This window comes from Haliaeetus albicilla, chromosome 16, assembly GCF_947461875.1.
Source record: "Haliaeetus albicilla chromosome 16, bHalAlb1.1, whole genome shotgun sequence".
NCBI classification, from domain to species: Eukaryota; Metazoa; Chordata; class Aves; order Accipitriformes; family Accipitridae; genus Haliaeetus; species Haliaeetus albicilla.
In genome coordinates, this window is record NC_091498.1 from 12,373,244 (window position 1) to 12,389,628 (window position 16,385).

A 16,385-nucleotide genomic window follows, 5' to 3' on the forward strand; every position below is an offset into this window, starting at 1 on the left:
GGTGGAGGAAGATGAGGACAGCATAGGGAAGATTATTACAAAAGCAGAGATGGTCTCCTTTACAGCTACCGTAGCTCCACCTGCCTCAAACAGGCAGATCAGCAACTTCTTTTTCTGGCTGTTGGAAGGGGTTGAATTGATGGGCTGCAGATGTTTGGCCTCACTGCTGTGGAGGAGACCATCTTCTAAAAGCAGCCTGCCTTCCAAGGCCATATCAAGAGCCACAGCATCTTTGCAAAGGCTGATTTGTGGAATTTCCATTTCCCATGATGATTTTGCCTCAGAAAGGGGAGCTGGGGTTAAGACTGGAGCTGGAGAGATTTTGATTCATGTGGGGCTTGGAGGGGAGAAGAGGGAGGCTGCTGTTACTCTCTCAGAGAGGCAATGGGCAGGGGGACTCTTTCTATTGGAAGTGCAGACATTTCCTAGAGCAGGATCTCTGAAGTACCTGCTGGCTGAAACATTCCAGGCATTCCTCTGCTGTGCTGCTAAGCCCACACAGCAGCAGCAGCAGCTAATACTGCTCAGGCTGCAGCAGCCTGGCCTTGTCAAGTGGCTCTTACTCAGTCATGGACTCTCAGATCCACTGCTCTAATTAGCGAATTTGCTATGTGGAGTAGCACCGCAAGCTGTGAATTTGCAGCTGCCACCGCAAGAGAAGGTGGATGTGATTTTAGCATGTTGCTGTTGTGAACAGCCCTGCCAGAAGCGGGTGGAAGGACTTGCACTGGGCTATCCACCACAGTGGTTTCTCCTAAGGTTTCCTGGGTGCTTCGTGCACAGTCCAGAAATTGTAGTTCTCCATAGCCCTTACCCCTCCCATTAGCTGCTGTGCCAAGATGTGTTTACACCTACTGTAAGGGCCAGAGATTCATACCATCTCAGTGTCAACAAGCTTGTAAATCATCTACTTAATAGTCACAGGTAAGACAACATATTAAATACTAAAGGCACTAAGAAATCCTTCCCGCCTCACTCACCTTCCCCACCAAGTACTGAATCTTGTCCAAAGCTGCACAAACAGGATTCTAAGATAAAGACCTCGGCTAAGAATTACTAAAACAAACAGAGCGTGGAGTGGTTTGTTAAGGGACAGGCCTTGTCAAGGCCAAAGGGTGGGTGTGGAGGAACACACCTTACTGAAAGGAAAGCTAAGAACCTTAAAGAAATACATCTTGGAACCAATAAAGCCCTGCCCAGAAGTCTGTAATATTTTAATTAAATTGATGTAGCATGGGAGGAGAATCATACAAGTACTGTGCACTGTGTGCAGAGTACATTGTCTGGGATTTCAGTAACTAGTAGCACAAAAACTTTCTAGAAGCAGAGGGATCCTGTTCTGCTTAGCATGATGCAGTGCAGCAGAGTTAGAGTTAACGTAGCTCTAGCAAGGAAACTACATGCTCCAAACTGCATTTCTGTCTTTCCTTTAAAAGTGCTTTAAGAGAATTTACCAATCATCTGCAAACTGCCTGACTGTGAACAAGGCGAAAAGAGCAGAAATTTCCTGGTTTACCTCTTCCTTTCTCTGCCATATGCAACAAACCCCTCTGCAGCAGTATAGTTCCTGGGGGCACATTAGTTCAGTCACCATGTGGTGCCTGTCTATTGATGACTGGCTTGATGTCAGGGTTTTCTTTCCTATTTTTGTTGTCACATGGATGAAATCCACTGTTAGAGCATTATCTGCTATTGATGGGGGCTACATTGTGATTTAAAGGCAAACCCCTCCAAATTTGTGATTTTGCTAGCCTGTGATCAAGACCTGGGTTTGATATTTGTAGGTGGAACATGAATGGACCGCAGGACTGTAGTTTTAGGTCAGTAACACCATAAAACCTGTTCCTTTTGCAGTTTTTTCCCCAGAAGAGTATGTGGTCTATAGCTTTAGTCGGTGCATAGGGGTAATGGCTACATCCCCTTGACTTAAGGCTTGTTTAACTTTCCTATGCTGCTGCAGAGCTATTGTTAGTTTGCAGATAAGGCAAGTGTTACCATTTTAGCACAATCTAAAAGAAAAGGATAGGAGGGAACTATTAGATTCTCTACTGTGTTACTCTCTGCCTGGTGGCAGGGTTGTCCTTCACACTGATCTCTCAAATGTGGTAATAATAACAGTAAAGCTTTGTTTTTACTGGTTATCAGCCAAAAGCAACAGCTAAGCCAGAAAATATCATCCCTTCTGCTTTTGCAGCACATGTGCTGAATCTCTGTGCTGATGCTCTGATACTTCTCTAGACCTTTCCTGAGGAGACAAGGGGACACAGAGAACTTCATCCCACCCCAAACAACCTGCTCTACCTAATCTTGGCCACCGTCTAAGAAGCAGCCTCCTGCCCTCTTCCCAGCACAAATCAGCAACACCTCCCTTCTCTCCTATCTTGTTTTTGCTATTAAGACATGGTAGGTTTTTTACAGCTGCCTGTATCTGCCTCTAGCAGTTGCTACCTTGTTCTTCCTCTGTGTATGCATGACAGTCTTCTGTCTTTTAAAGAGGCCCCTATCACAAATGAGTTGCCAAGTTTGAAACCAAGGAAGAGAAAGGATATGTGTCTGACCAAAAAGGCCTGTAAGGGCCAGAACTGGGAAAATGCATGGACTGATTCTTGTGCAGGCACTTTGCATCTTTCTGTAGTATAGATGCTCTTTAAGGAGATAACAGAGACTGTCTTGCCCAAGGTGTTGAGAACTATACTGAATTTAGGTGGATCTGATCTCATTTGTTTATGGCGTGCTTTTAAGGAAAGAGACCCTGCTGCAAAGGTTACAAAGCAAAAGGCAGTCTGGTCCTCCTACTGGAAAAAAGAGCATGCTACTCGTATGCTGATGGTGCATGGCTTAGCTTTCCCTTTATTTGTGTGAACAGTGAGAAAATAATCTGGAGGTAAATCCTGGTCGTACAGAATTCAGAGTCACTTTGGATGGTGTTCATCTTCATTCCAGACATCTGCAAAGTAGATGTGTACACCCAAGCTGCCCCATCTGGGTTCCTTTAATAGCCAAAGGAAAGAAAATGGCACTTGTTTGAAGAATTTTCGGGAGTACGTGAACCTTGCCCTTGGTGCTGCTGACTGTACGGAAGAGTTTGGGCTGAGCTGAGATGCAGATGTCTGTGGTGAAATCCCATCCTTGGTGTAATAAAATCTTGGAGGAGATCCTGGGACCCAAGCTGTTCTGCACTGGGAAAGGAAGATGTGGAGCACAGGAAGACTGTAAACAAACAATCTATTAAGAACAAGAAAGTCCTGTCAAGGTTGTGACTCTACCAAGCTTACACGGAGATGGATGGTTTTTTAATAGGGAAAAATGAGTGTAACAGACTCCTGTAGACTTCAATACGGGGGACAAAACACTGCAGACAGCAAGTCATCCATTTCAGGGCTAGCTTGCTGGACTGCATAGCCTTGGGACACTGATAGAAAGCCCCTGTAGGGTTGCCAGTAGGTGCAAATGATGGAAATAGGATTTTCCAGGAAGGCAGGTGGTGACTGAATAGCACTTCTATTTTTGTTTTTTGAGGTCACTCTATTTGTTTTGAAGTCATTCTAATTCGGGGCTGGAAGGGAGCAGGAGTTGGTTTTTTGGCTACAAATTTGGTTTGTACTTTAACTCAGCAGCGTCTTTCTGTGGCAGTTAGCCATGCAGCCACGAGGAAGGATTCTGAAAGGCAGTAAGAGGCAGCATTGGCAGCGTCCCTCGGACTGCGCTGACAGACCGGTCATGCACAAGTGCCAGACTGGCCAGACCCAGACTGGGGCCATCAGGGCTGAGCCTCTGCCTCCCACCTCCTCAGGGTGACGGGACCACTGGGACTGTGCCAGGGAACACCAACTACCAGGCAGGTGCGGGGGCACCAGTGTCCTCTAAGGACAAATACACAAAGTCCCAAGTCAAACAGGGTACTGACAGGGAAGGAACAGCCTGGCTCTGCTCTGCTGTTGACACGCTATGTGGCTGTGGTTTTGTCTGCTGGGTCCTCAACAGCAGACCTCCAGGAGAGGAATGGTAAGTCACAAGATAAGGGGATAGCCACACGCTTCAAAATGTCTGTATGGGGAGCATCTTACCAAGGTCCCGCACACTCGGTCAGTCTGCTAAGCAAGTTATCCGTCCTTGAATCAAAACCTTTTTTAGCAATAGCCTTGGCAGCCATAGCCTTGGCAGCCACAAATGAAAGAAGGAAACCTCTTACAAAGGCTTATGCAGGTCTTTTCATCCATTCCCCAAGGAAAAGATTTCTTGTCCACTAGCTCCTTGCTTGGCAGAACCGCTGGTTTCAAAGAGCCTTGCAAAACAATGTATGTCAACACCTACGATACAGGAGTAAGAAAACAAATTAACTACTTGTGCTTGGAAGAGCTTATTCTCATTTGAATGCTCTGTAAGACAGTCTCCTGAAGACCTCAGGAGTGACAGTTATCTTACAGATATTGTGCTTGGAGTCAGAATTAAGTTGGATTTTTTTCCGTTAACATGGAGGCCTGTAATCACAATAATTTTTGGTTTATATGGTTGATGAGCTAGAATTATTTCTTGTAGCAGAGCCAATTGTTGAGATAGAGATGTATTTTGATACTTTTCCATCTCAAGCAGGCCCAGGAAGCACAGGTCTTAACCCTTTTATGTTATTGTTTAGAAGCTGGGATAAAATCCTCTGAATATAGTAATGGCTGCGACAGCAGTACAAAATTGCCCCCTTTCCCTGAACCCAGCACAAGAGGGAATTACACTATAATCGACCACGCCTTGCTTACAATACTTTCTCTGCTCCAGTGTTGCACTGAGAACTGCAGAGTGCCTGAGGAGATCTTTTTTCTGAGCAGGAAAGGTGCACATCGGGTCCAGAGCAGCATTTCTTGAAGTCAGTTCCTAAATTAGTTGATTCTGCGCGTGTCTGATGTAGCCATCGTTCTGCTGGGTACCGCACAGCTCTGGTTCCCCAAGCTGATGTTCACTGCTGCTGAATTTGCTGCTGGCATTTCTCCAAATGGCAGCACAAGCTTTCCCAGGCAGCTGGGGTGCAGATCCTGCAGTAATATGCAGAAGAATGAGTACCGTGGCCGCTCCCATCCTCCTGCCCCAATGCAGCAATGAATAACCGTGTGCATTAGCTGATGACTGGCTGTGAGGCATGCCATGCTTTGGTAAGTGAGGTGCATAGCTGAGATCCCCGATGTCCCACTGGAAGTTACATCAGAGAGGACCCATATGCTGCTGGAGGTCCTATGCTCTTTCAGGGCAGGTAGATTTGCCAGGCCCATGTCAGAGCCTCCAGAGAAGCTGAGGCAAACCTCCATCTGGCCAAATCCTGTCCCAAAAAGGAGGCTCATTTTGAAGAGGACTGGCAAACTGAATTCCTGTGGTAGATAAGATGGCTTCTGTAGGGCAAAAAAATATGGCTAGAGACCAGCTGGGAACCAACAGAAGTTTGTTTCAGCTGCAGCAGCTAGATTGCAATAGCAAAAAGGTCCTTAACACTATCTAGTTTGTCAACCACAGGACAAAAGAATTTCTTGCACAATTCAGAGGAATATGCTAGCTAACTACACGTGTAAGGAAACGGTTTAAAATTGCACAATGTGCTGAGGGATGATACAAGTGGGGATTTTGTCTCACAGCTATGGGCAATTAGAAGGAACAGAAAGATCACAGAATTCGCACTGTCCTTGATTCCATGGAGCACAGGGAGGCTCAACCACAGCAGATACTGCAGGCTAAAAGTATGCCTTTGCGCACGCATGGGATGCATCCATGGCAAGGAGAAGCTGTGCAGAGAGCAGTTCAAAGAACAATGATTTTCTGCATGTGCTATGGCATTGTGGAAAGCATGTCATAGTAAAGGTGTCCCTTGGAGAATATTTTGTGGGGCTAATTGGATATTAGGAAAAAGTTCTGCACTGAGGTGGGGGTCAAGCACTGGCACAAGCCCCCCAGGGAAGCGGTCGTGGCACCAAACCTGTCGGTGTTCAAGAAGCATTTGGACAATGCTCTTAGACACATGGTTTAACTTTTAGGTTGCCCTGTGTGCAGTCAGAAGTTGGACTCAATGATCGTTGTGTGTCCTTTCCAGCTCAGGATATTCTATGATTCTAATTACTCTGATTTCAGTGGCTAGTTAGGTATTGGTTATTTACTTCCAAACTTTTATGATTTATGTCATGTCTCATGATGTGGTGCTCTAAGCTTTGATTCCAACCCCTCCTCTCACAAATATTATTAAGAAAACAGTGTTGCTCTGAAAGCTAAGATAATGCATAGATTTATTTTCTGTGCCTTTAAAAAAGAAAAGCAATGAGCTAATCTAAGAGATAAAGGTATGCCAGGCTTTCTACATTTAAAAGGTTGAGCTCTTTTGGTGTAAACATACTTATCTTAAATTGCCGAAACCAGGAACTTCATTTCTGTGTTGTAAACTTTTTTCTTAACAATTTGCTTAGTGAATATAGCAATTACAGAGCCACTTTTAAAAGTGAATATCCTCAAGACTTGGAGATTTAGAGCAGCTGGCTGGTGTTATTCACCGTCCACTTATTCAGACTGGTTGGAATGGAGCACATGCGCTCTTTTCTCTAGTTGCTGGCTTAGGACTTGCTAAAACAGAAGTGCGCAGGAGACTTTGGGGAAACTCATTCTTGTTTAGATCTGTAACTGTGAAATGTATCCAGAAGGATCTGTGTTTGTCCTACTCAGAAGAACAATTGGGATTCAAGGCTAAGTGAAGGAGATATCTATATTACAATAGAAGAGCAGATTGCTAATGTAGATGTGGCTCACAGTACCTTTTGTTAGCATAAAAACAGACAGGTTGGGGCACTCCTTTTCCCTTGAGCTTCCTCCAACTGATGAAAGACTCCTTCTATTTTCCAAAGTGTGGAAGATGATAGCTTTTAATTTTGTCATCAGATGTTTCCTTCACCTCAAATTCCTCCTCCTGGGTTTTTTGGGTAGCAGTTGCTACAGCATCTATATGTCAGGAAAAAAACCTGCATGTCCCCCTCTCCTCCTGCTTTCAGTGCCCCATAAAAAATAACTTCTTGTGTCTCACTCCCCTCTTCCCAGATGTTACATCTATCTGGAGTGTAAATAACTGAATAACTCAGTACTTATACACGATATGATACCTTTGATTTTAGAGCATCAAATATAGGTTCTGATATAGTGTCAATATCAAAAGTGAAGGCAAATGCTCTGTTGCCATGAATTCAATGTGAGGTGAGCACTTTGATGTGAATCTCAAATGAACATGGAGGGAGTGGTCCTCTCTAAAGTAGTTCAGCTGGCACCTGTAACCCCTTAAACTGCAGTCATACCTTTCACGTGAATCAATATTTGAACCAATGTTTACTTAGGACTCAGGCATGATTTATATGGGAGTCTTGGCATTGCAACAACTGCTGTGTTACTCAATCAGATTCCCAGATGACTGGTTAATACATAACAAGCCAGATTTGTAAATTCAGTTGGCACAAGTTACCATCAGAATGGAAAGCAGAAATTAATGATAGTATTTTGTATTTAATTCATAAATCTATTAAATACCTGTAATGGAGTACAACATGCTCCAGTTAAAGAAGCAATGGGTTTCATTCAGTTTTCAGAGGGTTTCAATCTGGATTAATTGCTTGCTGACCATTTTCTAGTTGTCACAAGTAATTGTGTTATTCCTCTGTGTCAAAATGGAAACAAAGTAGGATCAAATTAATTAATTACAAAATGCCACAGTAAAAAACTCTATAGTATGCAACACTATTCTGGTAACAATTAACAGCGAGCTTAATTCTGGGTTCAAAAAACAGGCTGCAGCTTTGAAGTTTAGGTATATCACAAAATCACTTTGGCTGTATATAAAGTTACCCTCACCTCCCGGGCATTATCAGCAATTGTTTCTCAATGAAAGCCATTCGTCTGGATAATGTGGAATGTTTCACAGAAAAATCCACTCCATTTATTTTATGCCAATATGGCAATAAAAAGATCACTGAAAGTCTAAAGACCTGTAAAATAACCAGATATTGTTAGTCAAAGATACTAGGGCAAAGGACTGACTTTGCAAATGCTATTAGATCTTTTGGAAGAGATTGATTTTTTTTTAAATTTTTTTTTTTAAATAAAATAAATCAGCACAGGAAATTGAGAGTAATGTGTTTCCTTCTATAAATGGAAATGGTGAGTTAAAACTCTTCGGACAGGCCAAGAAATCCTCAGTGTCTGTGTAAAACAGACAAGACCTATAGTTTTCTAGGTTTCAGGCTGGAACACTTGAAAATCAACGTGTGTGTGGGGGGGGGGGGGTGGGTGTGTGTCAGGAAGAAGAACACAGCCAGCGCCCTGAAATGCTTTAACTTCTTTGCTCTGCTGATCTTCCTGTATTTACCCTGTCTGCTCTTCAGCACGTGTATGCTCCAAGTCCAGGGACCACTTCTTTGGCAGGCAGTTCCCCATGAATAAGCATCCTGCTGAATATTTGGAAACATTTTCTAACTTAATGACCTTTCTTTAACCTCAGGCTGCTAGGGGAACACTGGGAAGGAACAAATGTGTCTGAGTGAGGTGGGTAGCTGAAGTTATTGTGTCTGAGTGAGGTGGGTAGCTGAAGTTATTGCCTAGAACATGTATCTTGCCTGAGGCTCTGGCATCAGAGTCCCATCGCTGCCACTGCTGCAGGCTCGGCTCCCCAAAGATTGGGAAACTTCTCTCTGCCACCTCCTTACACTGACTGTGCCCATGATACCAGTTTAATGGCCCACAAGGAAATAACCAGCTAGAAACCATGCTTTGGCTTAAATGATAAAACTCTGCCAGGATGCCATTAAAACTATGCCAATTACTTAAGTACAATCAGTGCCTGAGTCAAAACTACAGTGGCTGGAATCTGTATCTGGAATGCACCCTTTTACATCCTAACATAGGAAAAAAACTGCAGCACGCTTGAATAACCAGCAGTACTGAAGTTGCAAGTTCCATCACAAATCAGTTATTTCAACTTGGTATTAGTCCATTGTTATGCATGCTTAGCATAGCAAATTGTTGCATAAGGAGCAAAAGGGGAGGAAAAAAAAAAAAGAAATTTTGGAAGTCTAAGTAATTTTAAGATTAGTCTGTGATCTACCTCATTATTTGGGTAAATAACAGATTTTGAAATATTTTAGAAATGTATGCACGTTTTTATTTTACTGCTGGCTGTTGTTCAAGCAACATATTGATGTGGGTGTGCTCTTGGATCTTTTTATTGTGTTATATTTAAATACAGAGCATTTACTATCATGTTAATGGCAGATACATGAACATAACATAGGAAGTCTTCTAATTGGCTTTGCTCCTGCTCTGTCCATGCAAGTGTCCAGTGAATGTTCTCAGGTTCTTTACAGCACACAGGCTCTGAGCATTTAACACAAGCAGCGACAGTGCCTGATGCCTTGTTATAGAGCATTACCAGCTTTGTCTTACACAATTCTCTGCAGCCTTTTATTAGTGACCATTACTACATCCACGGTAATTCATTCTGTGGCTTTTTTTCCCCCTCCCTAGTCACCACATCATATGCACCTCACGCAGGTCCACTTGCTGTCAGGGGAACGTGCCCCAGCTTGTACAGGCGTTTTGCCGGTGCTGCACACTTAAAACAGCTTGAGGTGGCTCTGGCATATTCTTCCTTAGAGCAGATTTCTTTCGCTCCCAGCTACATACTTCCGCAGTGGAATTCAGAATGCAGAAAACTGTTAGTCCAAGGCCTGGCCACAGTAGGCGTGTTGGAAAAGATGCAATTTAGCACAGTTTAGAACTTTCTGAGTGTTTTCAGTGATTATTGTGGTCACTTTTAAGCCCAAGAAGAATTGCAAAAATGTGCTATTGCAGAAAAGAGGCTGTATCCAGTTTCTTTTTCCACTAGTAGGCTGAAATCTATCCCAGTGAGGCTGCAAAGGATGTGCAAGTAGACCTACTCTCAGACAAGGGGGCAAGAAGGGGAAGCAAAGAGCCTGTTCCTCTGTGGCTTGGGTGGCTCTGTCACAAAATGACATCAGTGGAAACCCTCACATGGGACACCCTCTGGCAGGTGAAGGGAGCAAGCAAGGACCACCTGATGGGTGAGGGCCCCCCAGTGCCTTCCATGCACTCCTCCAGCCTGCAGAACTGAGCACAGCCCCGACCTGACGAGCTGCTTCTTGCCCAGAACTAATAAAACCAGAGAAGATTAAGAGGGAAGAGAGAGCCGATTCAGTGCAGGTAGAGAACTGGTTACTATAGCAACTGTTTTCTTCCTTGAGCATAGCTTGGGAGGACTCCCTTGCGAGGGGATTTCTGCGCAGTCCCGGAGCTGGGAGGGGAGGTTGCTTCAAGAATCTCATTTGACAAAGGCTGTGTGGCTGCACTCTTGAACTCTGCTGGGGATCGGGGGGAGCTGGGATAGGTTTGTAGGAGAGTTTGATGCTCATCCAAAAGTAAAACAGATGTTGAAGTGCCTGATCTCATGGGAGAGATTACTAAACTGGGACCGTATTAAAAATGATACTCACCTCATGGTGTATTGTTCTGTGGGTTGCAGCTAAGACTGAAGCTGTTACTGTGCCACAGTACTGCGCACAACCAGAAGTTTCAAAGCTGGAGTTTTTAAAAGAAATAAGAATGTTTAGCTAATTCCTACTGGATTTTTAAATCACTCTGAGGTCCTGAGAAAGTTCCCCACCTGGGTTTCTTCAGCAAGACTAAATTGGTACAGAGTAAGAAATTAATTTGTAATATAATAAAGGCTTGGTCAGTCTGACTCCAAGAAAAGTCATTCTCTGGGACTTGCGCCAGGTAATGTTATCTTAGCATACTGCTTGGAGTACCTGGCACTGTACAAGCTCTAGGTCTTTGTGGTTATCTTAGACCAACATAGCAAATGAATGAGCATATTATCCTTTCAGGAGGGCTGCTTTCTGGTGTAACGCTTCCCTTGCATTCACAGGAGACATATAAATACGCCGGCAGTGCCGAGGGTAAATCCCTCATCTTTAGCCCTTGTTAACCCTGTGGACTCTGGCAGGTATACTTCAGGGGCCAAAGCTGCACCTTGGTTTTTTGCTGGTATTTTGTGCTGGAAACTAAACAAACACAGAAGGAAAATAAAACAACCTATGATGATCTCAAATTTTGTCCTGAAGTTCTCTCTCTCTTAGGGTCAAAGCATGGAAGACATTGCAAATTCTCTTGATAAGGGGTGAGCAAAGGGTGCTGTGGGTGAAACGCTCTGCTCCACTATTCTCCCTAGGCTGCTTATTGTCTATTTGTCCATGCAGTATTGTTGCTGGAGACACGGATCAAGAACATTGTCTGCCATGATCCCACTACCCTTCCTATCACTGAGGAAGAGGAAGGGGGGGCAGCTGTCCAGCCTCTTTCTTGCAGCTGCATCTTGCCTAGGTGACTAACACAACTTTGAACCTTCATAATCCCTGGCTTTCGGAGCAGCAATTTTTTGGCTGTTGATGCAGGGAATCAGAAACAGCAGCCTTAATATTTCTTTAAAATTCATCAAGGGTCTTACCAGACATAGAACCAAGGAGTCGAAAAATGAAAGCAGGCTCCCTGCTCCAAGTGCAACTTGAACGCAGAACTAGGCTGACAGTATTTTGCTATCGCAACATGTTCCCCTGTGAGCAGTATGCTGAGGAGGTGAGCCAAGAGGCTGAGGGACTCACGGACAGCCCTGAACTCTCACCCACACTTGCAACGACTGCACAGTTCCCATGTCGAAGTCTCCAGCCTCAGCTGAGCTTCAGAAATGGGATTCACAAACTTGGCAGCAACCTGCTACTGGTCCATAAAAGAATGTTTATCAACAACTGCTATGAAGAAGTCTGCAAGCTTTTCAGCTGAAATAAGTATCTGCATCCTTCTACAAAAGTGTCATTCTCTCTGTGCCATGTGGCAGATGCGGCCCTAGCTGGCATTTGATCTTGCCAGTAAAATCGGCTGCTGCTTGGTAAAATAGCAAGAAAGACTTGTGAAAGAAAATGGAGTGCTTTATGAGTCACAATTCTAGACTTAGCTCTTTTGTGAGCACGAAGCAATTTCTACTGCACTAGTGCAATTGGGGTGAATAAAATCACATATCAATCCAACTGCAATTCCCTTTGCTGCAGATATAAAAGTATTACAGAAAACTGGGAAAAAATATTCTCATAAGCTTTAGTAAATCCAACAAATTAATAAATTAACAAATGGTTCATCTTATTATGTCATAGAGACATATGCCCTCTCCATACCGAATATATGATTAAGACTGCATTCAGAACCAGTGAAAAGTAGAAATTTCCATCAAGACTTGGTGAAGAAGGATCTCCATTACTTCAGAGGAAGCAGTAGACTCGCTGACCATTAAATTCTGTTCAGCCATTGAAGTAATAGATTACAGTCATGGTATGGGGTTGAGGGAAAAGTAAATTACAGAGAAAAGGACTTGTTTTTTTCCTGAGGGGAAGGAGATTTCTGTGACAAGTAGTTTTGTCTCCCTCCATACTGATAGCAGAGGTTGTACAAACTCTCAAGTTTCAGCTCACCCCAGAAGAGGGGATCTGAGTCCGGACTGTACCTTGTTTATGACATAATTAGTTGCTATGTGTTTTGTCTGTGCCCTAACCCTACTTACCTCACCGTTACTTCCTTCACAAGCTTTAAGGCTGGGTTATCCAGGGGGTACAGGCAGCTGAAAAATTATTCTCTTAATGGGTCTCACTTATTAGATGCTACAGTGGATTAACCTGTTAGATGGGATCAGAAATTGAACATAGATACAGAATCCATGTCTGCTATCTACAAAAAAAGTGTGCTAATGCAGCTTGGTTGCTATGGTGTAAAATCTGACATCAGGAACATGAAGACACATTTGCCTTTTTCTGTTACATAAGAAGATGGCTGTTGATTGACTAATCCATTGGGTAGGGTATCGCATTGTTACCTAACAACAAGGTGCTTCTAGTGGACAAGAAATGGAAACAGGGGTCAGTTGCTGCTGAGAACATAATCAGGTTTCTCAAGTCTGAGTCCAGTATTTTAACTGTTCAGTCTTGGAGAGTTTGAGCCAATAATTCAGTACTTAATTCCCTTCTTTGAGTTTTCTGATGCCTTTTAGTTTTCAATATATTCTGATGTTAGCAGAAGGCTTAGTTTTGTTGAATTTGACTATATGCATTATCTCAGTGTCATAGATTCCTCCTTAGGAGCAGAAAAAAAGTCACATACACAAGTAGAAGAAATAGGTTTGTTTTCTTTTTTTCGATTGTTTTATTTGAATGTGGACCTAAAACTTATGAAAAGAACCATCTCAGTAGCTCTAGAATGAGAACCTCTCTCTGTGTTTATCCATTTGAAATATACTGCATGAAGAAGAGCAGTATAAATTTCTCATACATTGCTCCTCCTGGATGCTTTGAGCCAAACCAGGGAAGTTCTTGGGTCAGAGCAGAAAATGATTTATTTTCATGTTTAGTGAAACCAGTACCTGTCTTTCCACATACTCTACTGGGGTTTGCGTCAAGCCTTCTGACCATTCAACTTTGGCATTGCTGCCTAGGCTTTCAGTAAGACCAAGCTCATGCCACTGCTGCCACACGGCTTCCTGCCCATTCAAATCAACCACATCTGAAATGCACAATGGTGGGATAACATGGCTGAAAGAACTATTACCCACAATTTAAAGATTAAAGTCATCTTAACCAATAATGAATTCCCTAACCAACATTTACTTTCTGGAAATAATGAAAGTAAAATAATTTTGGCCAGTAACATATCAATATGCCTTCATATCAACTAAACCTGAAGCCCTTAGGATTACTTACTTTTATTTCTACCTTGAGTTCCTCTACCGCTTTGTTCTTGCCTTTATTGCACTGTATGTACATGCTTGTGGCTCCCCAGAAGATAGACCATGTTTGTTGTAAAACACTCTGAACAGTTTTCAAGTGAGTTACACCCTTTTTGTAAATTCAACAATAAATTACAGTGGGTTACTAACTACTAATGAAGTGTTAATAAATGATGTAATGAGCAGAACAAACAGCTAAAGGAAATATATGTGTGGGCTTTATATGGGTCCAGGATACTTATCAAAACGGAAGTCATTACAGGATTGAAACCCAGGCTAGACTGACACTAAGAAAGGGTGTGTTGTAATCAAAAGGATATAAAACAAATAGAGCCATAATCTTCCCGGCTCCTTCTAAATTCTCTGAGGCTTTGAAAGAGATTACATGAGGTTTTGAAGCAAAGCTTCTGACTTGGTATGAACAAATGTCAGTGAAATGGCCAGTATCAACAGGTTGGAGTTTTCTTGTCTAGTAGAAGTGGATAGAATTCTCTCTACCCAGGAAAAACAAATCTTTTATTTCTCTGACTTTTCTGCCTTTTCTTTCCCCATTAATAGCAATCTAGAAAAAAATTGGTCAAATAACTAATTAGCAACAAAAAAATGTCACGCTATGACAAAATAGTGTGAAACTCGAGCACTTGAAAGCAGAAGGGCCAGTCTGAAAGGCAAATTTTTCTGGTATTTTCACCACTTCTTCCCACATGTAGAGACATCATCAGCGTTTGTCGCAGAATGAGCTTTCCATCTGTAAAACTGTTTTTTGGAGTTTAGCTCTTCACCATCAGTGATGTTGTCAGGTACTTCAGCAGCGACCTGCAAAACAAAGGGCTTCTCCGCAGCCATCTCCAGCATCCTAATCTGTGCTTGGATTAAGGGATTTTATTTCATAAAGGAAGAGCAGAGGCACAAAGGGGAGAAAAGAGAATCTGTGTCTCTTCTGTTCCAGTTTGGCATCCCTAACCCACACATCACTCTTCCTCTAAACTAGGGTTCAGTATGCCTCTGCCATGACAGTTTTGGTTGTGCCAGCACAAAGCAGTTCTGAAGCCAGTTCTGGAGCTTTCCTGCCACTTCTCAGAAAATCCCTGGGCTATTTGGGGGTTTTCCAGCACTGGAGTGCCAAAATGAAGCATACAGACAAAATGAGGGAGCAGCCCATGTGGTGAAATAGTTTGGGAAGGGATGAGGGAAGGAGCGTATCAGGAAGTCCCTCACAACCCAGCGATCCCCAGCTTTAACAACGATTGCCACAATAACGGCAAGTATTATTAAAAGACCCCACAAGCTTCTATATACAGTAAAAGACCATTAAGGGAGAACAGCCAAAGGAGGAAAAAAAATCAGAGAAGTGCAGAGGTAGTTCAAAGCTTAAAGGTGATTTATTCCTTTACTACTCATATAAGACGAGGCGATATAACATATTAGGCAACATTCTCACCCCCTCTAGCTGCAGGAGGGCAGCTTCTTCCAGCTGGCTGTGACGTCACTGCGCCGACACTCCTCATGTGCTGTGAAGGACTGGAAGGCAGGTGCTGACGTTCCCTGTAACAGGAGAACGTCTTTCCACCGCCAAAACTAACAAAGAAGTTCAACTTTGAAGCACTGCATGTGGGAATTATATTTCTTCTTGTAGCTTACCTTTCTGTTCAGGCATGATTTTCTCCTGAGCCAAGAGAGGTCAGTTTACCATGTAGCCCTCACACATGATAACTAGTACCTCGGTAACTTTCTGTAAGAAAGAGAGTTTAAATAAACATATTGTTGATTGCTGTAACCCCCTCTGTACAGCACAGAGATTTCCCACCGGTTTTCGTGGCAAGTCCCGGAGTGAATGACGCGTTACGGAGCCTTGGTGCGGCCGGCCCTGAGGGAGCACCAGCCTAATTGGACACCGCGTAACCAACGACGCAAGGAAGGCAGCTGCAGCGCACAGCACGCCCTGCTCCGGCCAGCTCCCTCCCTCCGTCCGTCCGTCCGTCCGTCCTCAGCGCTCACCTCCGGCTCAGCGCCCCCACCCCGGTCGAGCCCTCGCTGTGGTCCGACCCTCCCCCGTTAAATCCTCCTCAGGCTTTAAGCGGCGGCCGCCGGGCCGAGGGGGAGCGGCGGGCACCGAGGGGGCGCCCGGACGCGGCGGGGCCAGGGCTGAGCCCGGCGGGAAGGGGAAGCGGGGCCCGAGGGGCTCTGACGGCCCGGGCCGGGGACAGGGGGGCCAGCTCCCGCGGCCGCGCCGCCACCGCTGTGAGGAGCAGGGGGGAGGGGTTACCTGCCGCGGCGCCCCCCCCGCCCCGAGCTGCGCGCGCCGGTCACCGCGACAACCGGGGGACGGCCAATCGGCGTGCTCCTTGCCCGCCCCTCGCGCACGGGGGGCGGCCGCGGCGGCGCGAGCGAGAGCCTCGTGCTCCCTCGCGCACCAATCGCCGGGCGCTCCGGGAGCCGGGAGAAGGCGCGCGCCCTCCTCGCGCTCGCTGGCAACTTCTTTCTCCCCTCCCCGCTCCAGGCCGGAGCCGAAAGCCGGGAGCCAATCAGGACGGAGGAA

The 16,385-nt window shown here is 44.5% G+C and overlaps 1 long non-coding RNA gene across 2 annotated transcripts; it reads right to left on the reverse strand.

Moving 5' to 3' along the window:
• Positions 1–7,495: 7,495 nt before the first annotated feature.
• LOC138689249 (uncharacterized) lies at positions 7,496–16,285 on the reverse strand. Of its 2 annotated transcripts, XR_011328078.1 has the most exons (5): positions 15,845–16,285; positions 15,488–15,578; positions 14,488–14,662; positions 10,515–10,599; positions 7,496–7,666 (listed from the first exon to the last, which is right to left on the reverse strand). It is a non-coding gene; the product is annotated as an uncharacterized lncRNA (long non-coding RNA). The 2 variants fall into 2 exon arrangements; XR_011328077.1 differs by having other exon boundaries at positions 15,488–16,285.
• Between the last annotated feature and the right edge of the window lie 100 nt (positions 16,286–16,385).